This window comes from Catharus ustulatus, chromosome 6 (assembly GCF_009819885.2).
Source record: "Catharus ustulatus isolate bCatUst1 chromosome 6, bCatUst1.pri.v2, whole genome shotgun sequence".
Classification (NCBI taxonomy): Eukaryota; Metazoa; Chordata; class Aves; order Passeriformes; family Turdidae; genus Catharus; species Catharus ustulatus.
The window spans coordinates 14,920,339-14,946,097 of NC_046226.1; the positions used below are offsets into that span (position 1 = coordinate 14,920,339).

The following is a 25,759-nucleotide window of genomic DNA, read 5'->3' on the forward strand; positions in this document are numbered from 1 at the left end:
TTGTGTACTAACCCATACCACTGTCACATTGACTAAGAGTTTTATTCCCAATCTAGCTTGCTTATGAAATATCAAAAAAAAAAAAAAAAAAAAAGAGTTAGTTATTGGCTTAGAACAGGAATTCTTCTCTGGCACCTACCTATTTTTCTTACTCTTCAAGAGCAGCCAGCTGACATCTATTTGCCTAAGAGAAATTCAGTTACCTGCTCACATGTCTAGAAACCTGTACAACTCAAAATAATATTTTGCTTTCAGATCATTCCCCTGTGCTTATTAGGTATGTATAAACAAGGCCTGGGACCTCAGACCTGATTCCTTACATTATGTTCACAGCAGTGAACATAATGCAGGTCTAAGCCTTCACAGAAGCTGCCTGTGATATTTGTCAACTTCAACAGGGCTGTACTAACTTACACCAGATTCAAACCTTGCTTATGGTATTTTGCATTCACTTTGCCATAGCATGCACGATTACACAAGCTGCAGGGCAGAAAAGTGAATAATTCAGCCCTCTTTTCTCCTCCGCCCACATCTTTTATTTGTATGTAAAGCACCTACTCCATTCCCAGAGATATATAGCTAGGTAACATAAGCAAACTAATGAGGTATAGCCTTGGGGCGTGTCAGCTCTATGTGCCTTAAAAGTGCCTACCTTTCCAAACATAGAATTGCTATTCAAATATTGTTCCTCGTTTTGTTAACTAATAATAAAACCACATGAAAATATAGCACCGTGTCACCCACTGTTTATAAGCTCCATACAAGATGAATAGGTAGCTCGAGCAGGAAGCCTGCACACTCTGTCCTTCCTATTAAGGTTTTTAAGATCAGTTTTTTATCATGCTTCTCAGGAAATACTTGTCTTATCAATGAGCACTGTGCATAGGCTGTCAGAGCATATTGCAGTCCCTTCTCCTGTGGGGCTGTTTTGACTTATCAATTCAAGTAGAAGAATGCGAGTAATTTATATGAGCATTTTGCATTAGAGTACCGAATGCATTCTGGTTTTAATTAGGAGGAACAAGAATTGGTTGCAACAAGATCTAAATGCCTGTTGCAGCTCAAAGGGTTCTCACATTAAAAGTGGCACATTGCAACTGATTCTGATTCATGGCTGTCCACTTTCAGTGGATGCTTCAGATATTTCATCTGTAAGCTTCTCTTTTATCACTGTGGCCCATCTTTCTCCTCTCTACATCCATATACATTCTGTTGGCCTTGAAGCTTGCTCTGTATCATTCTGTTCTCAGATTCTGAGGAAATTCACACAGCTCTTTAAAAGATGCAAAATGTTTACCTCTATTCCAAACTCTGAGCATCAAAGGGTTTTGCCTAGGGTGAAAGATTTAACATGGGATGCACCCATGCCAGCATCATCCCAGCAGTAAGGGCTGTCTGTCTTGAAATGGCAACTGCTCTGTCTATATCAATGTCACACAACAAACCAGTAACAAGCCTTCAAAGAGCGTCTTTCCACTAGGCATTTAAGGGGCAGAACTCATAAAATGCAGCTTATACACAGATGGAAAGACATGCATGTGACAGTTATCAATTTTCAGATAAAAATTCTATGAGTTAAGAGGTTTAGTGAGATATTTAAAGTTACATAGCAAGAGAGCTGGAAATAGAGTGCGTACATTCAACTCCTAGCATGGTGTTTGCTACTTAACAATCTTGTCTTACACACAGAACCTGACAGGAACAGCAGCAGGATGCAATTTCAGTGCATAGACCCAGTTTTGCTATATTCCATGTTCCCTTTTACTTATAAATAAAGTGCTGAGAAATCTAGCTAAGAAAAAAACAAACAAAAAAATGGGGCTAAATCTTCAGCAGGGATAAACCACCTGAGCTCCATTACAAACAATAATTAGCTTGATCTTCAGCATAAGTCAAAGATTATTATTAAATTTTTCTATCAAGCACATAAATATAATTTAGATCCTTTGTAGAATGCTCTCTTTGAGTAGGATGACAAGGAGTCTATGTAGATGAAGTCTCTTTCACTAAACTCTCAGTTTATTAGTTAAAAGGCATGCTTATCTGATTGTTAAAAGGTTGATCAATTTTTTTTTCTACTTAACCATGCAATTTTTATTCATCTGTTAAATATTGTTCCAATGATCATTTATTTTCAGAATCACAGAATATTTTGAGTTGGAAGGGATTCACATGGGTCGTCCAAGTCCAGTTCCTGGTCCTGGTTCTATTTTACACACAGACAAACCACTATGCAGCGTCAAATCAAACTTTTCTAGAAGATTGATCTACCTCACTTCCTGAGCTGGTAGGTTTATCAAGTGAACAACCTTAGAAATGTGATGACGTTCCCCACCAAGCCCCACTAAAGTTCTAGGATTATCATGCAGGCACATATGTGCCTTAACCCCACAGCTGCTACTCAAAGGCAATCTTGCTGAAATAATGATAGCTCCAGAGTTTCATCAAAATGTAAATTCCACGGCAAAGGACTGCTGTGATAAATGACACATAAATGATAAATGAGCCAAAGAGGAAAGTCTGCATGGGACCAGGCCAAGGAACCCCAACTCTGATTTGTAGCTGTTAACAGTGCCCAAGGAGAAGTTCAGAGGTTCCTTAGCCCTGCTGTTGGGATGGACTAAGAGAGACCAAGGAGTTGTTGGATCTTTGTTAAATAAGGTTAAAAGAAGGGTGTTGGAGTTATTCTGATTCAGAATATGAATTGGTCTACCATTCATGATTTGTGGCCCAGATAGATTGCTTTTGGTTAGCCAACTCTATATGGTTGACTTCTGAGGTAGTAGGGATTAAACTGTTAATGGTTTTAAAAATTCAGCAGTGTAGAACTCTGAATGACAACACTATTAGAAAAAGAACAACAAAAAACAACAGAATTGTTTAACTATTGAAGTCCACCACCTCGTGAGTCCCCAGCCTTTGAACAGTCTACAACAATTTGGATAGGGCTCATCGTGAGGTTGAGTGGGAGGTAGGTTTTTTCTAAAAAGAAAAACAAACATTTTAAAGCATCTTAAAAGTCAGTATGTCTGCCGGAATGCAGCCAGATCTTAGGAAGGTTTTCTTTCCTCTTTCCGGCTGTCTTCCCTTTGAAGCAACAGCTACTTGCTTTTCATCCCCTTCTGCTGGAGCTGGATTTTTGGGGACAAAAGGGCCCTTGTCCCACCCCAAGCTGGAGAGGCACTGTGGTTTAGATTAGCACCATCATCTCCCGGAGCTGCATTTAAACAAACATTTCTCCCAGCTGGCAGACAGGACGTGAAGCTGTCTCCGTTTCCGAGGCGGTCAGGCGCTGCTCTGAGCCCGGCTTTGGCTGCTGCTGTGGAGGCGGCCAAGAGAGGGCACCCGGCCCTTGGCTGCTCGGCCGGGAGCCGGGCGTGCCCTGGGCGGCCAGAGCCCCGAACCTGCGGGAATTCCCGGCCTGGCTGCACGGCTGTCCCTCAGGAACCGGGTCCGTGTCCGGGTGAACGGGCGCGCTCTCTCCAGAATGACCTGTGTCCATTTAAAAGCGAGATGTGTCCGAAATAGCCCCGGCGGATTTCATGGCCCAGGTGCTCGGGAAGCGAGCGTGAGCGCTGGTGCTGAGGCTGACAGGACAGGACGGGTTTGTTTGCTTGCCCTTCTTGATACAGTAAGTGGCATTTGATAAATCGTTGTCAGACCACTGAAATCTAATAACATGGATCACTACAAGATGATTACAGCCCCTGAACATTACTGGCACTACCTGAGTGAATAATAACCTTGCCGTTTTTGACAAGGGGATACGTAATCCTCAGGGTATTCAGGGACAAGGTGTGATTTCCAAAACTTGGTCAGGAAAGGCATAAAAAATTATAACGTCATTGGCTGAGAAGCCTTCCCCGCGGATTTTAAAGATTTATGACTATGATAAATAAAATCACTCTTTTAATCAACCCTTTCCAATATAATTTATGAATGCTCTGTTCAAAACATGGTATCATAACAATATGGAAGAAGGTTGGTGTCGAGACACATTGATGCATACATACATACTAAAATACAGATATTGCCAGTACAAGGATAAGATAAAAGCAAACTGACATAAATCAAATCCTCTTAAGGACATTTTAAAAACACAGTTTCTTAACACAATGTACGTGCCAAAGTATTCAACTGATTTTACATCATATCAGGTAATAGCTAGCAATGCTTTCAGTTGCCCAGGAAAGCTAGTAATCAGAGTAGAAACACAATTCACCATGCTTGATAGGTGAGCTAGCAAGGCAGTAATACCTCTGAGAAAATGTCAGGAGTGATATGTGTACACTCTTTCTGTCTTGAGTGCTGAAGCCAGACCTGCTTTCAAAGGCAAGCTGACACTATAATTATAAGCTTTTTTTTTATTGACATCAGCCAGAAATTATCAAGCACAGTCCAGCACAAAGCAGGTAAGATTGACCAATAAATATACATTCCCTCATATTTTGCACTGCAAAAAAAGGATCTTAGACTGGTTTTCACACCTCAAAAACCCTTCTATCAATTGCAAAGAAGACATACACATACACAGATATCTCCTTCAAAAGAAGCATACTGAAAGTAGCTACGAGATCCAATTTAAAATCCTGTTATTTTAAATAATCTTCATAGCAGAAGTAATGTAACCACAACACATTTAAGACCTGGAATAACCACTAATCTGTACAAGTTCAAGTGCAGAAATTCATGATGCAAAAACTCAACTGTGAGGGTTAGGTTTTGCCTGAAGCAATACCTGCCAGCAGTCCCAGTGAAAACAGAGCATACTCAGTGAAATGCTGTTAGGGGGAATGACAGGGGGAGAAGAAAAGCTTGAACTTTAAAGCATCCAGTTTAAAATTCTCATCATGCCTTTTGCGGATAGCCCTGACTGCTGCCCCAATTTCCCACCACATGTGCCAGCACCCTTTTTAGCAATGCCACTTCTCTTCCCTGGGATCCAAGACTTTGCCGAGTTTTTGCTCCTGTCCAATATCAGCCCCGACCCTGAATCCTCACATCACTGCCCCTGGACCAGCCTCAGCACCAGCTGCACAAGCTGAGCTCAAACTGGGCTCAGCAGAACACAGCACCAGGTCCCAGTCAGTGCTCTGCTTGGGTCTCCTATCATGCCCACGCAGGCTGTCCACATTAGGAGCTCTGCTTTTGTTCCATTTGCACCCTTAACACAAAAAACGCCCATGACTAAAACAAGGGAAACATCATTTTGACCCATGCTTGTTCCTCAGTACCACTGCAGATGAGCTCAGCTCTAGGGAGAGGACTCACCATAATGCAAAGCCCTCAGCCTGCTGACCTGAGACACTCCTCAAGACATAAAGTCTTCCACAATGCCTGAGAAAGAGGAGACAATAATGCATTTGTCAGCAGAGAGCTGTGAGGACTCAACTGTACTGTCCTCTAAGTCTGTCGTCCAACCCTATCCCCTCCATCTAGAGGCCAACCAAGACAGATGTCCCTGTAGCAAAGTCTGGCCACCAGACGCCTGCAGGTGGCCGGTATGACGTGGTGGTCGTTCACACGGAGAAAGGAGGGAGGCAGGTGCAGGGGGGAGCAGAGGGAGGGCAGACCAGGAGGGAGACCTGGCAGGACAGACAGCAGGGACACAGGGACCAGGCAGTGGCCTCCCCCACAGGTATGGTCCCAGCACCTGTCCTGAGGAGAAAGAGCCGGGGTGAAAGCATTCATGATGTTCCTGTCCAGATTCAAACGACTGGGGAGAAAGGCTGTTGGGACTGCTGGAGAGGCAGCAGATCCTTCCTGGCAGTGTTTTCAGTCGCTGGGAAGAGGCAGGTGCAGCCCTGGGCAGCCTCTGAAGCTCCATGGTGCTTCCTGTCAAGGAGGATGCCCTGATGCTTGTTGGGCATTGGCCCACTACTGGGGCAGAAAAAGGTTCTGTTCAAATCAGGCACCCCCATACTTCTCTACTGTGGATATGTCTGAACCCATTCATATAAAAATACCTTAGGGGCTGAAAAAAACCTCGCCTCAGAACACCTCTGTTTTCAGACAGGAGAGCAAATGGAGTGACAGTCAGCTGCTCAGAGTCAGACCTTTGTGGCAGGAAGGCAGGAAGACACTATTCCCATAACCAAGTTGAAAATCCAAGAATAAAATGACAGCCACATACTGCACTTCTGCAAAGTGATATCTGAAATGCACCCAATTTCTCTACAGCTGTTAACATGCGGCAATTATTACAGAGCTGCCCAGACTGTGCTAAAATCAGTAATGAAGACTATACAAGTAAGTAAATGGTGAGATCCCCAAGGACAGGAGTAGAGGTGCTCAGGAATGTCATGGACAAAGGTCAGAAGCTACAGCTGCAAGAGCAGGATAAACATAGCTATCTACATTTTGCTTTTGTGTTTTTCTAGATAAACATATCTGTAGGTATGTGTCAAAAATCATCTGCAAACTCATGGCAGGTACATCCTTGTCGTACCCACATGACTCAAACAGGTTTGTAAGATTTGCCTTTCATTTTCACTGAGGTTGAGACAAAAGCTGCAACCTGCTTTATTGTGGCATTGCCAGTGGCTGGCAGGTATCTAATAGATCAGGGAAGGGAAGGAGTGCTGCCTGAAAAGCTCAGTGTGACCCAACAACCTCCCCCTTCACCCCATAAAAATCAAATGTATCCTGGGCTGCATCAAAAGAGGTGTGACCAGCAGGTGGAGGGAGGTGATTCTGCCCCTCTACTCAGTTCTTGCAAGACCCCACCTGGAGTGTTACATCCAGGTCTGGGAGCCTGATAGGGACATGGACCTGTTAGAGCAAGTCTAATGGCTTTACGCTGAAAAGGGGCAGGTTTAGATCAGACAGGAGGAAACTCATTACTGTGAGGGTGGCACAGGTTGACCAGAGAAGCTGGGGCTGCCCCATCCTGGAAGTGTTCAAGGCCAGGTTGGATGGGGCTTGGAGCAACCTGCCTATTGGAAGATGTCCATGTTGATGGCAGGGGTGTGAAACTAGATGATCTCAAGGCTAAGATTTAAAGCCAGGGACTTTAAATTGCACAAGTGAAGACTGCTGCTGTATTGGCTACGTCCAGCAAGTGATTTACAATGGTGATTCTGAATACTTTAAAGGAGAAAGAAGATGAGAAAAAAGAAAAAATAAATATTCCTAGAGAAATTTCGGTTGTCTGCAGACCAGAACAAGACATTTGAGTAGAAGCAATAAAAGAACAAAGTCATTATTAGGAAAGAGACAACATGCACAACCATCTCAGGACTTTGTCTCTGGCCTTCAAAACTGCTTCCCCTACATGCAGCTGCTTCCCTTCAGCACCTATGTGAAAAACATGATGTGACTAACTCTGCTCTTCAAAACTGCAGTGCAGTTTAGTGCCTAACAAAAACAGTGTAAAATTCCCATACAGAGCTGAACAGGTCTTGCAGATCACAGAGGATGGGTGTCAATCCACTGGGGCCACTCTAGCTGAGTTACTGAGGAACTTTTACATTTGTTGCAACTGCTGCTCATCCTAGAGACAGCAGAAGAGCATCCTCAATAGAAAATTACTCCATTTTTCTTTCAGAGGATTTTACCTTAAAGATCTGCTACTTTAAATTCTAGGTGTGAAATGAGAAAACCCACAGTGTCCTCTGAAGTTTAATTTGAAGAGTATAGGAGGAAAGGAGAACAGCTTTATGTCTGACTTGAAAAACATTCCCCCACAATGTAGCCCAGTTCAGCACTGCACTGGAATATTTTATTCAGGGACTAAACTAAAGAAGTTGATATCATGCCCATGAGAAAAAACTAAAGAGTTTCTGGAGATAAGCAAGGAACAGCAACAACAACTTTAAAGTCCTTTTGGTTTGAGTCATAGATGAAGTACTTTGGATAACAAAGACAGATGTGTGGGGTGTGTGTCCTGATCCCTTATCACACCCAGTCTTGGCTGGTAGCTGATGGGAGCCCTGCTCCTGCAGCTGGTTTGTGACAGCCTGAGGCTGTCCCAGGGTCACCCATGAACAGACAGCTGTGCCACGGTAAGTCAGAGGTTGTATGGATCAGAGCAAGATAAAACCCTTCAACAGTGCTCTGAATCTCAAAGAAAAATCCCTCTTCCATTCAACAGACACTGGGAAACAGCAGGGGAAGAGTGAGTTTCATGTTTTAGTCTAGCTACATCCACTTTGAAGGCTCTGAAAAAAAAGGCAAGAATCTGATTTGTGAACATGCTACCTAATTTCACTCATATAATAATATTATAATTCTCCATTTTTATTTGACCCAGGCAGTTACTTCAGCTTAAAAAAGAGACAGAAAGAGTTCTCATGGTTGTTAAATTTTATATGCATGTCAAGCAAGCTGTAGTTTCTGGTTTTCCTTATATCTTTTACTAGTTCTTGAAAGCACTTTAATAAAAAAGGGTCACACATGTGAAAGGAGGCAATATGACATGAACAGGATGGAGTAGCTCTTATGCACAGTAGTGCTGTTTATGCTATTTTTTGTTTTCACTGAACAATGCACAAGGACCTCTTATATCTGAGTGAGTCAGAGCACACAAGTATTGTCTGCCTGTTCTATCACTTCACTTTTCTTTTGTTCCCCACGAGGTCTCATGCTTCTGGAGGTAAAGCCATGGTACAGAAATCCAAACAAGGTCCAGCCCACCCCAACAATACATCTGGGGTTGCACATGACCTCAGCTGCAGTCTCTGGGTCCACATTCTTCACATTTGACCAGAAAAAAGTACTTTTCCCTTAAAGTAGATTAACCACTTATTATTTCTCTAAGCTTGCCTGTAGTTTAAGTATCAGCATCTAGGCTGTGTGAAGTGTGACATTTGTTTCCTCAGAGAATGGGGGTGCATATATTGCACTGATCTCAACTCCACTTTCAAGATCTCTTTAACCAGATTTCTGTGTCCTTTTGCACAGTTGCATAAGCAGGTCTGAGAAATGCCATACAAGTTAAATGAGGAGGTTTCCATTCACAAATCTGACTTTGGCACAGAAATTATGTGTTCAGACAGGCTGTTCCATTTGTTCACAGCTTTTTTCGGAAGCCTTTTTATCTGTTTTGCAGAATAATTCATTAAATGTGATGCTAAGAAGCCAACACAAAAAAAAACCAAAATAAAAAATTTAAAACATGATGGACATATTAGTTCTGAACACAATGCTTCGGCTTGTGCTGTGAAATCTAAATTCTACCATGGAAATGCAGTGGTACCAGCACAGACATAGCAAGCATGTTCTCTAAGTCTATTAAAATGTTATGAAAGCCAGACATATTTAAAGAAGCTTTTAACATACTAGCTGCTATACATTACACGTAACATTTGTAAAATATTAACTGTTTTATTGCTAATTTTGTTTTGAGTCATATATTGTTTAATTAGGATTTTACTCAGGAGCAGATGGTTGTCTTCATTAAATCATAATATATTCTACCCAAATGGAAGCAGCTGGTTTTTTGAATGCAGTATAATTTATTTCCTACATGCCAGAAACCACTCTGAAGGGAATCCAGACTGTAATAATTCAGTTTGTTTTCACTGAAGCTTATTTACAACAAACTTTGAAAGTTTTTAGAAAACAGAAGTTAAGTCTAGGTGACATTTGTCAGCAATACCAATTTTCTGTTATTGAACTTGGCACTAAATCTATATTCGTGGAAGTATTTTCAGATGCCTATAAATGATAGTCATAGCATGCTATGTGCTGTATACAGACATTGGTACAACAAAACAGCAGGAAAAGAGTTTTCAAAATATATAAGAGAAACAGGCAAAGGACAAGAAAAAAAATGTTGGGTTTTGTTTTCCTGTTTGATGACACAAAACAGAAAAAGAAACTTGGATGATAAGGAACATCATCAGAGTCCCAAAGACTGTCTCTGGCAGGCAGAATTAATCTCTCACAATTTCACTGAACTGAGCTGCAAATGCCACATGCACTTAAATGCTTTGTAATTCTTTTCAGTGCTTTTAACAAAAAGCTTTTCTTAGGAAGGATTTTTCTTAAATTACTGGGTTCCAGTCTTCTCTTTACAAAGCAGAGCAGAGTTAAGCTCCCAGATTATGTTCTTATTGCTTCACTTACCATGCACTGATATGCAGAATCATCAGGCAGCTCGATTGTACAGGTAAGGATCAAAAGCTCCTTCTCTCCTATGCTGACAGATTTCTGATGGATTCAGTTATAGAACTTATGATCTCTCTAAACATCTAAAATTTTAGATGTTCCTCCTTGCCTCTGGAATTACTGAGGGAGAGCAGGGCTCTAGATTATAAATTCCAAAAATATGCTGTTTAAATGGGGGTTGACAATTAGGCAGTTATCTTGCATTCTTTGTGAAGCATTACTCCTTTTGGATCCTTGTTCATCCTTCTCTCTTGCACTGCTCAGCTTTTCTGCACCCTATTTCACATCTCATAGTTTTCCTCCCCCTTCTTTTTTTGACTGAGAGTTCTTTGACTTTTTTGTCTGAGTTCAAACAAATTCTTCTACATGCCATTTAATATTAAGTTATATATTATAAAGACAGAAACTAGTCAGTAAACATATAAGCAGGCATTATGCATGCATATGTGTGTGCATTAAACTTAAAAATTAGAAGGTTACAGCATTGGTAAATATCCCATACAACTCTTGTTAAGAAAGCAATAGAAGTCTGTTTTTACTAATGACAAATTCCATTTAGATTCCACATTCCTTCTTTAGATTTGAAAAGAAAGTAACAGTAGATAAACCCTAGAAGATTTTGTCTAATTATCCAGAAATATAACTACCTCAGTATGAAAGTCCATTTTTATGTAGGTGAAGCCAGGGCATCTATACAAAAGACTAGGTAAAAAAATTATATTACTGTGATTCAATGCAGAGACAACCTCTGAAACTAGAAGAGGCATATCAGGATATATTTATCCATCAAAATTTTTCCCCACAGAACCCACTACTGAGTTGCCTTAGTGTGCTAGTATTTTCTATTTTCGACTCAAATTCAGTTTAGACAGAAAATGTTGTTACAGCTCATGTTCTTGTTCACAAATTGCCTAATCCAAAAGCGAGAAATTCAGTGACTGACTTCTAAGTCAACATTCAGAAAAGGGCTTTCAAAAGAATTAGATTTTCTTTTGGAAACAAATTTGATTTAGGAAAAGTTATAGGACAGGAAAGCCTATTAATCTAAATTAAAGTACACTAATTATTTTGAGAAAAAAGAGAGAGTGCAGTTCTCAGAACATTGTATGACCATGCTAGAAGTTCACTGAGCCTTTCATCACTTTGTCACTGATTCTATTAATGTGCATGTTTTACCATTCCTTTTCTACCAAAATCTGAGAAGAATATTTTTCAGACTTGTGTGCAAAGCAGGTTTCTACACCATGCCTTGGATGGAAGGGAACAGCACGGATAGACCATGGCACCTCGTTTTGGTATGGATGGGAAAAACAGTAAGCAAGACTGAGGCCAGAGGATTATGACTGAGAAAAACTTCTGGGAAAAGGAGACATACTGAGCATACAGCAAATGAGCAAGCATCCTATTACACCCTCCTGGTAGTCTGCACCAGGTCTCTGCACGAGCCTTCTCACCCAGTAAGAAAATCACTTTCCTCCATTCCTACCTAAACAGCAGAATTGTCTTTCTCTACCTTGCTTTTAAAACAGTTCTTAAAGGAAAGTGTTACCTCAGGGAAGGTACCAAGCTCAGGAAATTTCTGTTCCCAAGATGACAGTTTTATATATTTACAAACAACTTAAAAGCAGAGGGCTGTTCTTTGCAACTGTAACCATAGGAACAGAGACCAGCACCTGCATTAATAGAGGACTGGGATTCCACTCTGCATAAATTGCCTCAGCCGAAAAATGCTTACCTACTGAGGCTGTGCAATTAAATAAACATTATTCCAGTATCTCTTTACATCAGTGATGTGGAGCAATCTCTTGCTGTCAGGGACAGAGCTATAGCCTCACAAACTTGTGGCTGTCAAAGCCCCCAGATTTGTTTAGCTTAACAGAGAAGCCACCTCCCAGCTGTTCTTCCCATTTTGTTTTCACTTGTCTTTCTCTTTTTGATGCTCTTCATCTTTTACAGCTGTATTCTTCACACTCCCCTTTCCGGCACTTCTCCTGTTTCTCTGCAATGATGAGGAGAAAACAACCTTCAGGATTGTGGGGAGGGGTCTCTGAAGGTGACTTCCCTACTCAGAGTTGCTGCTGTTCATGTGCACTATCCTCTGTTAGAAAACAAAGGATGATGAAGTGTGCTATGTCCTGACATGTATCTCCCATACTTTAGGGATTTCCATCTCTGCTGCTGGCTGAGATATCAGACTGCCAATTTTCATACCTAACAGTGAAAAGGCACGACATGCCCTAAAGCTAAGGGCTCTATTAAAGAAAAATAAGCACTGTGTGGTATCTGCAGCACACAGAACAATACTTTGCTCACTAGAAAAAGTGGTTATTTTGGACTACTTTTTTTAATGGAGGATGGATGTGAAAATAAATAAGCCCCACTGACTTTCTTCAGAAATCAATTTTCTTGTACTTCCTGGTAATATAGATGTAACTGCATTTTTTAATGCATCTGGCAAACACAGATAGAGTGATAGTAAAACTGACATGCTGAAGTAGCAGTGATAGGCTAAATTTGACATCTTATTCTCGCTAATGCATCAGGACACCAGAACCAATCATTCATAAAGTCTCCTTTGAGATTTGTGGAGATCAGGTTGAAGCAAAAGTCAATGGCTGTTGTTTTACATCTATTGGAATGTAAAGCCAAAAAAAAATCTAAGTATGCAAATACAAACAATCTATTAAGCAAATTGTGTTGTACTGTTAGGCCAAAAGAGCAAAAAACTATTTAAAATATAATTCATACAATCCTATTCCAAACAATCAGAACATTCACAAAACATTGATCTTTTCAGCTATTTTTCATGTAGCCTAATATAATTTCCAGTTATTGGTTAAGAAATTATTAGCTGATATAACTCCTTGTATTTTACATTTCATCTTAGTTCTTACTGCTGTAAAGTTACAAAGGGGTAGAGAGAAATGTTGCTAAACATCATCTACTTTCTCAAATAAATATGTTCAGTCTTCAGCCCCACGTCTCTGCCTGATCACCTTGCTACAATTATATTAATTTTCTCCAGGACTTTCTTTTGAAGTGAACCAACTACTTGCATCCAAGACAAAACTGGAGCATAATTTAGAGACTATTTCACAGTAGGGATTGGTTGCTTCAGGCAGGAGGAGCAGAACTGTGCCCAGCTGAGGTTCCTCCATCCTAAAGAGTCATTCAGTCATTTCCCACCAGACTTTGAATCCTCCGTACTTTCCTGCCACCTCCAAGGGCAGGCAACCTACACTTTGGTCTTAAAACTACAGGAACATGCCTCTGGCATGCTGTGACACTCCCTGAAGTATTTGAGGAGCTGCAGAAAAATTACCTCCAACACCCATCTTTCCATCTTCCTTCAAAAAAAAAAAAGACATTTTGGAACAACAAGGAACATAAAGAAAACTGCTGTGGAAGGATCTGCAGCTATTCATAGTGAGCATACAGAGTCAGGTGCCATTCACCCCCAACACCTCCTCTCTAGTTGTCAAATACGCATGTGAAAAGATATTTTTGTGTATGTATATTACTGGGAACAGCAGGGGGATGCAGACTGTGTGCATTATTCTTGCACAGCGCTCAGCACAACAGAGGCTCAGCTCTCCCATGATTTCTGAGAGATGTCTTCATTAGCCCATTCTTCAAGTCTCACAACAGCAACAACAGACCCACTGCACAGCAGATGCCCATTCCTCTCTCTATCACAGGCAAATTCTTCTCCCCACATTGAACAAATGGCACACTTATACAAGCTGTTCTTTGACACAAAAGCTTCAGGCCTTGTGTTTTCATAGCAGCTCTTAATAGGTCTTTATGAGAAGGTGTTTTTTAAGACTTTTTTTTTCCTGAGAAATGGCAATTTTCTAGTTGCCATTGGTTACCTTATATTCTTGTGGTATGACAGCTCTTGGAAAGGGATGGTTATGTTTAGGCCCTAGTGTCTCCCACAAGCTCTTGATCCAGATTTAAAATAGAATGTTATGGGTTGGAAGGGACCTTAAACATCATCCAACCTCCCCTGCCATGGGCAGGCAGATCTCCCATTATACCAGGTTGTTCAAGGACTTATCCAACCTGGCCTTGAATACTGCCAGGATTGAGGCATCACCTGTGCAAGCCTCCCTGTGCAAGCTGTCCCAGTGTCTCATCACCCTCTTGGTAAAGAATTTCTTCCTAATATCTAATGTAAACAGCCCCTCTTTCAGTTTGTACCCATTGCTCTTTGTCCTATCACTACAGTTTCTGACAAAGAACCTCTCTTTGGCTGCCCTGTAGGCTCCTTCAGGTATTGGAAGGTTGATGAGAGTTCTTCATGCAACCTTCTCTTTTCCAGGCTGACCAGCCCACATTTTCTCAGCCTGTTTTTGTAAAAAAACCCAAAACAACTCTGTCTTTATGTCCAACCACTGCATAGCTGGCGGAAAATTACAAGAAAAAGACTAGACCAAAAAGATCTCCACAGCTGACACCATTCTGTTCTTTGGACACACACTGATCTAACTAATATCAAGCAAACTAAAGTAATAAGGAATGACCCCAGTGGGACAGTGTGATCAGATCAGTAGCAAGAATTTTATTTTTTTTTTTAATTACTATATTTATTATGTTGGTTGTCTGACCTCTGTCCAAGCTAATGATGCAGATGCATTGCAGTTCAATGCAACACAACGACTACCCCAATTGGAAAGGCTTCATTTAAAATACGCTGGCTAAGATCTTGTAGCCCTTGGTTGCATTGGGAATGCACAGCTTCAAATTAGCTCCAAAAATGCTGTACAAGAAAACCAGAGTCATCATGTTTATTACACTTTGCTGAGGCTTGGAGTGACTTTGTGCTTGCTGTTGCATTTCAAAGAATACCTTGTGGTTTTATGTCCTGTTCCTGAACTGACTTTCAGGTCTTTTCCATGCTGTTGGCAAGCTCAAAGATATGAGAATTAAGAGATATTTATTATTTTGTGAAACACCTAACTTTACCTCAGGCTTTTACAGAAAGAAGATGAGAGCTGAGTTCCTACAGTACATTTCCAAAAGCTGCTGAAAATTTGTTTCATATTTCTGAATTGACTTTTAAAAGCAGTCCTTGTGAAAGTAATATTCTATTTTCCTTGAAATCTAGCAAAAGTTCATAAGAGAAGCAATAACAAAAGAAATGACTGAGCAGGATACTGACTGCTTGATGTCTTAACTCCCTGCATCACAGCCAAATTTTTAGTAAGTGCAAGTTTATTTTGGTATGGATAGAAGCCACTGCCCTTGCTGATCAGGGTTGCACACTGAGGATCAATGGTGATATTTACTGTTTGAAATTAAGGGCAGTGGCAACAAGTAATCACCTTACCCCTTGCTAATCACTTAATGCATCAGCTAAAACTTGGTAGCTTCCCATCTGAGTGTTTCTCATTTGCCTCAGATGAAAATAAAATCATAAATGCATTGTGAAGGATTAATTGCATGCCTCTTGTCACACAAGCTGGTATCTGACTGGTCATCTGATCTTATGTGCACAGCAATTGTGAGTCAAAGCATCACATCACCTTAGCCCACCACACAACTTCTGGGTGCATCAGGCCAGGGAGAGGACCCTGGTGGACTCTGTAGTTCAGCTGATGTAGGGTAAATCAACAAGTAATGGTAAAACCAAGTAGTTTTTGTCAATACTTTTGAAGTCCATGAAGGCCCTGTCAGAATAATTTATTACACATGGAACATTACATATAATACTCAAGCTGTGTTTCAGCACAAATTCTGCAATTGAAAATAGTCGTGTAAGAGGCATTGCCAATACAATCCACTCAAATTTCATGGACCAGGCTCAAAATAAATTAAAATATTGCCAAAAAGTTCTCAGCTTTCCTACTTGCCTCCTGGATTTGTTTAGATTTGGGTTTTTTTTCCCAAATCCCCCTAAAATATTTTTGCTTTTTTTCCCTTAAACCCTTCATACCGAAGTCATGCTTTTTAATGAGATGCTTGAATTTTCATTCAAGAACAGTGATTATCAAAAAGCTATTCATTATTATGAGGCTTCAGGTGAAAGTGTAGAAACTATAAATGCAACAAGCAAGGCAACATTTTAGTAGCATGTACTTCACCAAAGTCATATGTGAATGGGCAATAGAAGTAGTAGCACTTTAAAAGAACAGAGGACTAAAATCCATAACTAAGCATGACATCTTCTTGCCTGGGTTTAAGGGATTAAGGAAGTAAAAGCAAGGCTGGTTTTAAAAAGCTGAAATTCTAGTTTACAGAAAATCTCTGAAAAAATGTTAGGTGAACAGTATCAAATTGTATTTCCACAGAAATAGAGGGCAAATTGCTGATAAAAGACTAACTACAGTTAGCCAAGGAGAAAAGAGAGCCTCAGACCCAAGGACACAAGCTGATTTTACATCTATGGACGTTCACAAAAGCCAGGTTTGCATCATGAACTCGACTTCCCAGGCAAGGAGGCACAGAGGCAGGCTCCACCAGCATGCTCTAACTTAGCAACTCTTTGCAGGCCCTTGGAAATCTTCTTTCAGGAAGGAAGTCTTAAATTACACTTACAAGACAATTAATGACCATCAACTTCTGAGTGGCCTGAAATAACCCTGTTAAAAAACACCAGCTGTTTAACATTGTTGCTTTAATGGTGTCACTGGTTATATGTCAGCATAATCGATGCTCTGTCACTTTAACTTAATAAGTAGTGTAATTGATGCATTATCACTTTAATTCTTCTTCATTATGAAGGTTATTAAGGTGCACTGTAAGTTAGAGTAATTGGACATTTCAATTGAATGGCTAAGGAGCTTGGAAATAAATAGCTCTAGGATCTAACACTGATGGTTACCTTTGAAATGCGCACCACATTTATATAGAGAAAAATGCATTGGCTTTGTCAGGACTGGAGAGATGAAAAAATACAAAAATAAGACTGGAGAGATGAAAAAATACAAAAATAAGATGGTGTTTAACTTTTTGGATTCTGTATCATTTAAGTTTGCAATGCATCTCATTTGTTCTTCTGTACACATGCAAGGGTTCCTAAGCACTTTAGAGATCCTGCATGTCTGAAAGACTGTGACATAGAGATGTACTTTTCCATTTTTCACAGATAGCTCTGCACTAGAAGAACTAAGTATCGCAGAAATAAGGATCTGCCTCCCTTTGCACTGCAAGTAAAGATGACCTTGTCCTGTCCATACTCTGCCTGACCACAAGCAGAGTGACCATGGGTGTCACACCCAAGGCACCTCACTAATGCACTCAAAACTAGCTGCATCCTGACCTGATCACTTGCAACTCCACAATTTACACTGCACTATGGTCTCAAGTATTTACTCCGCAACACGTGGGAGACCAGATCAGTCATGCATTTCAAATTGCATCCTCAAAAAGGCAGCGGTCTCTGGTGGGAGCAGAATGAACAAGTGCTGCACAAACCTGACTGAGTGCCATGCCTTGGTCCAGCCATGAGGACACCAGCTGCACATTGGAGCCACCAGGTTTCCAAGATTAATTGTAACTACTTTTATGGCAAACCAGAGTGAAGCAGGAGCTGTAGTATGAGAGACAGTCAGTAACAATGAAAACTTTTATGCTTAATCCCATTTCATTTGGAAAAGGAGATTTTACAGGTTGATTGTTATTTGAAGAGACAACCCTGCCACGGGGGGTTTCAGCAGCAGCGTTGAAGAAGTAGAAGACAGGAAACAATGAAAGAATCTTCTTGATTGAGAGATGAAAGATTTTCGAATTAATCATCTTCTATTGCTAACGTTGAACTGAAAGGGCTTTCCTGGCTTCTATGGGGAAGAAAAGCAGTGTCTTTTCACTGCCCTCTTGAGTTTTTAATGCCCTACTAGTCTTCCTAGACTTTAATAAAGAACACAGAAGACACCTTATGCAGCTAAAGGGCACTGGTCATTGTACTGAGAGAATACTGTCTTTCGAGATGATCTCAAAAAATGGTTTTGAACAAATAAATAATAGGGTTTGATCCCACAGGTAAACTCTTTGTAAGTTACTTTACAATACTAAATGATCTATCTCCATCTATTGCTCTGTGGCAAAACAATGAGGAAGAGGCACAACCATATCATCTGAGGATGCAGTGAGACTGGATGGGATAAATTAGTCTATATCATAATGCTAATGAAGTCACTGATGAGTCAGGAGTTAAGCTGAACAAATTATTATTTTTCATTCTTCATGCTTAAGTAATTGGCATGTTAACTCACATATGCAGTGAAATTATTGCAGACAATGTTCCCAGTCATAAATGTGGTTCTTGTAACTAAACTGTCATAAATGTTGCTTTTATACTACTGGACTACAGTTTTGCAAATTTTGAGTCAGGCCATCCAACAATCTTAGAACAATTATCTAGTAAATAAGAAAGAGTATATATTTTACATTCTTTCCGTACACTGCAAGAACAGATTAATATTCCTGGTGAAGCAATAATTCACAGGAAGGTACAACACAATGGGGACAGCAAACCATAAGTGCAGAAGATGGGCTGCATGTAGTATAACCAGGTCTTCCCCTGAAGCTTGCACATCATTGTTACAAAACGTTCCATTATTCTTTTATGTGCTTTTTACTATGATTGTTAATCCTTTACAGACTATAAACGTAATTTTTCATCTGCATGGCTTACAGGAACGCATCTACCTCTTTAAAATAAACTCTTTGCAAGGTTTTTCATCAACATGTACTTAATATTTTGGAATTGTGAATTTAACTCAACACACACTAGGAAATACATTTTAAGACTGATTGTCTCCAGTTCTTAAGCCATTTTTCAGATGTGTGCCCTATACCTATTTTTCTGACAGCCAAAAAAGCTTTCCCTATTCCTACCCTCTCAGAAACTAATTCCCAAACACCCTTTGGTGCAAGTAGGGAGGTTGAGGAATACTCCAGTTCAGTTACAAATGACTTGAATCACATCCTTATATCACAGATCCCTGAGCTTGCCAGAAGACTATTTAGTCTAATTGATAAATGGCAGAGATAAGTAGTTCTCTGTGGCAATGGCTTACTTACATGGACGGATTTATTTGAAGTGCCTGAAACAGCCTAACTCAATCTGTGCTGGATGGCCAAGCAGATTGCAACAGCTTTCAATTCCCTAATAGATATGGTTGAATCTGAAACCTACTTCAACAGAAAAGATCCTTTTTCAAGTTTCTTGGTTTAATATTCCGCTTGCATGGTCTAGGTCTCTGCAGCCATCATAGCTGGGGATACAAAGGAGCATTCCTGTTCCTTAGATGAAAAGATTCCCTTTTCCATCTTGTTTCTCTTGCCAAGGTTATCTCGGTACATCTCATTTTGTGACTTTATATGGGCAATGGACAGTGGTGACAGATTTTTTTTCTCCAGTGATGACTCTGTGTAAGACTATATTTCAGGAAAACTGGGTGGGTGTGGCTTAAAAGGATACCTGCAGTACTACCACCAAATCACCATCAGATGACCAAACAGACCTGAAAGCAGGTCTGACTTTTTGAATATTTTTGTGCTTAACTTCTGCAAAAGTAGAAAGTAAATATTGGCCACATCCTGTCAATCTGCTAAGGAATTCAGAGAGGTTGAAATGCCTTTTCAAGTAATGCATGGAGCAATCACAGGTTATAATGATGCTAGTATCAGATTGCATAAAAACAAGAATATGTTAACATTGTGAGAGTCTAAGTCAGCTCAAAAACTTACTCATTCTATTCTAGTCAGACTTGTTCCAAGGGCTTTTGAAAACAAGGAGATTACACTACTTTTTGTTTACCCAAGACAAAGCCCACAAAATGGCTATGTAAGTACGTACAGTAATTTCACGATTATAAGCCGCACCTGATTATAAGCCGCACATTACAATACAGCATGTGATAAAAGGTATCTATTCTATCACCATCTGTTGAGGGTGGGGCAGTGATCCTTATCTCAACAGCAGATACTCTGCTAATGGGCCATCCATTGAAACCAGGAGGGGCATTGTTCTTTATCTTTTCACAACCCATCCTTCCTCCAGCCAGTCATTTTCTGCTAATGGCCATTGAGTCCCACTGTGGGACTGATAAAATTACTGCATCCCATTGGAAGTTGCTCCAGCCACAGGGAAGAGCCCAACATTTCTTACCAAGATAAAAACAGAGGTTTTTGGACACTAAGGGAGCCCCTTTCTCCACTGGACTCCAGAGGAAAACCGGATTTCTCCACATCACCACTGGACCTCCAGAGGGAAACTGCACCTTCTACAGGAGCACTGCTCCATCTGAGCCACATCTGTCACTGCAGGAGGATGCAGCCACCATTTAATGGGATTGCTGCCAACACCCTGCCTGATGGGGTGTCAGGTTGTACTCTGACTTTGTCAGGGTTTGGAGTTTGTTTCTTTGTAGTACTGTATTTCTGTTTTAATTTCCCTAGAAAAGAACTGTAATTCCTAATTCCCATATTTTTGCCTGAAAGCCCCTTGATTTCAAAATTATAATAATTTGGAGGGAGGGGGTTTACATTCTCCATTTCAATGAGAAGCTCCTGCCTTTCTCAGCAGACACCTGTCCTCCAAACTAAAACAGCAACTTTTTGTTCTTTGTCCATATATAAGCCGCACCTGATTACAAGTAGCACTTCCGGGTTCGGACCAAAATTTTAGTCAAAGTGGTGCGGCTTATAATCGTGAAATTACTGTAATTAATTTCATCCTAGAATTAACATCTCTCACTAAGCATTTTGGGAAGAATCCTACCACAAAAACTAGCACAACAGCAATAAGAACTGGTGGTTGACTTCAGCTGTTTGTAGTCTCATTGCTCTATTTACATCTTCTGTATACCACAGGAATATTGAATGAGTGAAAAAAAAATCAACTTTCTAGGAACAGTGATTTACTATGTGCATATATTATAGGATCTGAATTTACACCACAGGAAAATATTAACCCTAGAGATACATAAAACCTTGGTTAGGGAGCTGCCCACTTGCAAAGAAAAGAATGGAACTGGAGGTATCCTCCCAGTAAAGGCCTCTCGACTTGTTTGGATCGTCCAAGCACTGTTCTTCAAAATGCTTTTTCTAAAATTACTCTGCAGGTAGTCAAACAAGGAAAGAGAAACAGAGAGACATAAAAGCTGTTAACTGTTTATAAACCAGACTAAGACACCATGACTATTAGAGGGGAAAAATAGAATCAGAGGGTGGTCAGGAGAGTATATAACAGGACAGTAAAAATATTTCCATCTGTGAAATTATAGAGCTACAAGAGCTTTAATTTTAGTGTGGTGTCATTTTTCTCCAATATTTCTATAGCAAGTTTCAGATTTTCCCTGAAAATTACATTTGTAGGTTAAACATAGTCTTAGTTTATAGTTGATTTGCCTGCAGTTTGTCTCACTTCATGCCTCAGAGAGGCTGTGGGAAGAGTGGAGGCTAAGCACAGACCCGAAACCTCAGCAAGGACTGGGCCAGTGTAGGAGGGAATAGGGAGCACAGTGGAGAAGCATTCTCAGAAACACACTCTGCCTTACTTTTGCAGGGTTTTAATTTTCTGTTGATGAGGTTTTAAAGCCTCTATTTTTTCAGCATGCACATGTAAACATAACCCTATGGTTCAAGAAAAAAATGCTTCTAACAGGGCTTCATGTCATTCCCCACTGAAGGGTAAAGGACCAGCAAAACCTTCCAGCATGAGTCAAGTCTGCTTTTATAAATGCAGCTAACAAAGCAGTGAATCCCCTCTGACAAGTGCGTGAGGTGTTTGTGCTAGACAAATTAGAGGTACAAAGCCGTGTGTTTAATTCTGACTGAAAGCAATTGAGAGGTACAAATTGTACCAGAGGAACTTTCTAAATTGAAGGGAACACAGGAAAGAGACTCAAAAAAACAGCACTAAAATGACCTCCACACAATGACAGTTGAGAGACATTAAAAACTTAGCAATTTGGAAGGGTGAAAGGAGCAAGGCAGGCAGGAGGACAGGCAGAGAAGTAGTCCGGAAGTTTTTGATGGATAACTTGTTTTTGAGAAAACAAAAGCCCTGCTGCCATGCCTCCTTGGATTATTTCCAGGGTTACAGATGAAGCCACAGCTTAGTGAACACAAAAGCCAGGACTTTTTTTTTTTGTTCCCCTCTTCTTTTTAGCACAAAGAAAGACAGCAATCATGTCAGGAAAGATTTGGTGGCTTTAATTGAGCTGCAGTTGTATCCTTTTCTGTGTTTTCTATCATGTCAATTTTCCAAGTGGCCATCAAGTTTTTGTCAGCTGAAGCAACCCAAGTATACAAGGGTGACATTTAGAATAGCTCCAGGATTTGCCTCCCTCCTGGCAGCACTATCAAGAAGGGCTTTAAGCATGCTTAAGTTGACTTTGAATCAAGATGTCAGTTTTGAAATCAGGCTGTCTTTGGCGTTCTTGTCAATAATGGTGAATTTGACTTAAGCCCCATACACCTTCATGCATTAACCAGCCAGTATTTGAAGCTATGTTTCTCTAATACATATCACAATCTTTTGTCCTTTACTCAGGATTTGGGACATTTGCAGTTCGATAGGATGACATTTTTTTCCCCTTCTCTTGTAATGGGAAAGCCAAATGCTTGGTCTTGCAAGGCCAAGCAGTGGTAGGACCATGGTGAATAGCTTTATAATGGAAGAGGTTAGATTTAGATTTAGATTTAGATTTAGATCAATATTAGGAAAAAATTCTTCACAGCAAGGGTGGTGAACAACCTGTCTGGAACAGTTTTCCCAAAGAACTTGTGGGCGCCCCATCCCTGCAATTTTTCAAGGCCAGGCTGCATGAGGCTCTGAGCAGCCTGGTCTAGTGGAATGTGTCCCTGCCCATGGCAGGAGAATCTGAATGAAATTGTCTTTACAGTTCCTTCCAACACAAATCATTCTATGATTCTATGAAACATTTTTGAGCTTGAATTTAGGGCAGAAGGAGGGGCACAGAGAGAGGGAGGAAGATGTTGCATCAGAATGAAGTCACAACAAAAAGTGAAGATATTTGAGTCTTTGCAGAACTGTGTTTATGTATCTTTGTGTCTATTCTGTGGCAGAGCTGAATGCAAAATGGCTTCCCATCACCAAACACCTTTGGACATTTTATGTGTCTATTGTGAGATGCTCACAATGCATAAAAGCCAAAAGGAAAATAAGAGTCCAGGAGTTCTCCATAGCAAATAGCTGCTAGCTGGACAGAGAAGGCAAAGATACAGGATTATTCCTCTTTCATTATTTCAAAGTTATTTCATTACAGAATCAAAGTAGTTTGCTATCAGAGGAGTTTTGGGAGAAAATCCAAAACACAACACTAAGATTTATCTTTCTAGGTCATAGCAAAATCCCTGGCCAGAACTCCCCTTTGGGAGTTCTGCTTCAACCCATAAGGAGTATAGCAGCACCTGTGTAACGTGGTTTCTGAGTTACATTTCAGAAGTCAGATATGTGAAGACCTCAGCTATCCAGCTGATGATTTTGCCTTACTTCTATACCTTTTTATACCTTTTGCATGAAACACTATGAGGAAATATTTCAAAGTTTTTCACTTGTCATAAGCTAGCACTGAAGTCAATGAAACCAAGACAATTCAGCCTGACTATACAAACTGCACTTTTGACTCATGTATAGGAGGCAAATAATCCAGATTAAGGGAGAACAAAGGGGGACAACCAGTAACTATTACAGAATCTCTCCCACATGGAGGCAGGAAGAGCATTTGTTCTAGAGAGAGGAGCAGTTCTAGCACTTATGCACTTATACTGCAACAGTTTACAGATAATTGCATGGTACAGACAAACCTCTAAAGCAAAAAATTATCAATCAGTGTGAACAGAACTTGAACGTTGTTTCTGCTTTTGATTGAAAACAATGAACTAAGAATATTTGCTTTTCTACACACTTGTCTTGTTCCAGAATACCCAGGAGTATTTCAGAATATATGTAACCTTAGGTATAGGCATGCACTCTGAAAAAACCTCCTTAGAAAGCAAAGAACACCCCACAAAAGCATCAAGAGGTAAATTTCATAGGACTAAAATCTAATTATGGATTAGATTTAGTCAAATCTATAAAAACACTATTTTACCCTCATTTGTAATGAAGAGACGTTTTAGTCTTTTCCTAGCATAAAGCAGGATATGAATAGGAAGAATCTGTAGTCAAATGGAAGCAACTGGGTAATAATATGCATAATAATACTTCTAAATAGCAAATTTACCATAGTGACAAAAAAAAATTCATCACAGCTTCATGGAAATATTAGATGACTTCTCAGTCACTTTATTTAGCAAATTCACATTAATGTCAGTTTTCTCATCACAACTGTTTATGGCAGCTTCTTCCAAAATGACCTCTCAATATTCTGCAGGTGTTCTTATCTAAATATAACACCAAATGAGCTCTGAAATGAGTCATAAGACTCAAAGTGACATTATTATTAGGAAAATGCATTTCAAAAGAATATTATTTTTCCAGCATCCTAAAAGGACAAAATCTAAGGCAAAGGAATGAAAAATTAAACCATCAATTAACACCATGCAGCACAAGCCAGCACATCAGCCTGAACTAAGCCCTCCAATACACTCATGTGTATAATAAGCAGAGGGTTAAATTATCCCAGTTCTATTCCTTGCTGCAGTGGGGATCACAGAAAAAAGAAAATAAAGATTTGTTGAACAGGTCTCAAAATTGGTGTTTGGATTTAGGCAGACTCAGAGTAATGATTGTAATGTGGTGGTAATGAATGTGGTACAGAAACATTCTTAGGATGGAAATTTGTATTCAAGTCAGAGAAAAATGGAAGGATTTATTTTCTTGTTGCTTTACTGTTCTTGTCATTTACTTAAGAACATCAAGTTTTCTCTAATGAAGTTCAATGGAGATGGGAGCTGGGGTGAAATGGTGAATGGTTGAATTTCGGGGGAGGCAGGAATGCTGCTGATGCAAGCAATGTCTTTTACTTGCTAACAGGTCTAAAGGAAATTCTTCTGTGTCTGTTGCTGCACAGAAAACTCCCCTTTGTAATAGAACAAATTTTGACAGCAAAGAGTATCTTGTACCAGGGTAGAGTTTGTGTTCTTGCATCTATTACTCACATGGTAAATAGCACCACACACAAAGATTTTGGGTTTTGTGGTATAAAACCATGAAACTTCACTAAACTAGCTCTACATTCCATATTTAAAGCAAAATCCTTTATTTTACTGAAATGAGGTTTTTTTAGTGGTCAGATAGTGTTTAACACTTTACTAAGTAAACTGAAATTTTACCAAGTGTACAAATCTGAAAGTTGTCTCTGGCAGTGTGAGACAGCACAAAGTCTTCACTGAATCAGGGGCAATTATAGCCCAAAGAAGAACACATGAAGTGGGCATCCACCTTTCATAAGTCAGTAAAAAAGCTGGCAGGCAAAGACCTCAAGAGATTGCTAAGCATGCACGAGGATGGGATATAAACTATCAATTATACTAAAACAAACAGAAGTTTGTCTACCTTGCACCTAAAGTTCTCCAGAGATGAAGATTCTGCTGTGCTCAGCCATCTACTTCACATCTCTGCCTTAGAAGGCAATCAAACTTAGAAGGAACTTAAAAATCTCATTGTATCTCATCATCAAAACATATTCAATTTTTTTATCCCTCATACATAAAACCTTCTGAAATCTCT

General features: G+C 40.0%; 1 long non-coding RNA gene across 2 annotated transcripts in view; it reads right to left on the minus strand.

Annotated features, from left to right (window-relative positions):
* Positions 1-25,759, minus strand: part of LOC116997381 — a 146,023-nt gene that overhangs the window by 81,953 nt on the left and 38,311 nt on the right. Inside the window, exon 1 of one of the 2 annotated variants that reach the window (XR_004418175.1) lies at positions 5,272-5,309. The exons of the other annotated variant lie outside the window; for it this stretch is intronic. This is a non-coding gene — a long non-coding RNA (uncharacterized LOC116997381). Of the gene's footprint in view, positions 1-5,271; positions 5,310-25,759 lie in introns of those variants that run through there. 2 annotated transcript variants of the gene reach the window in all.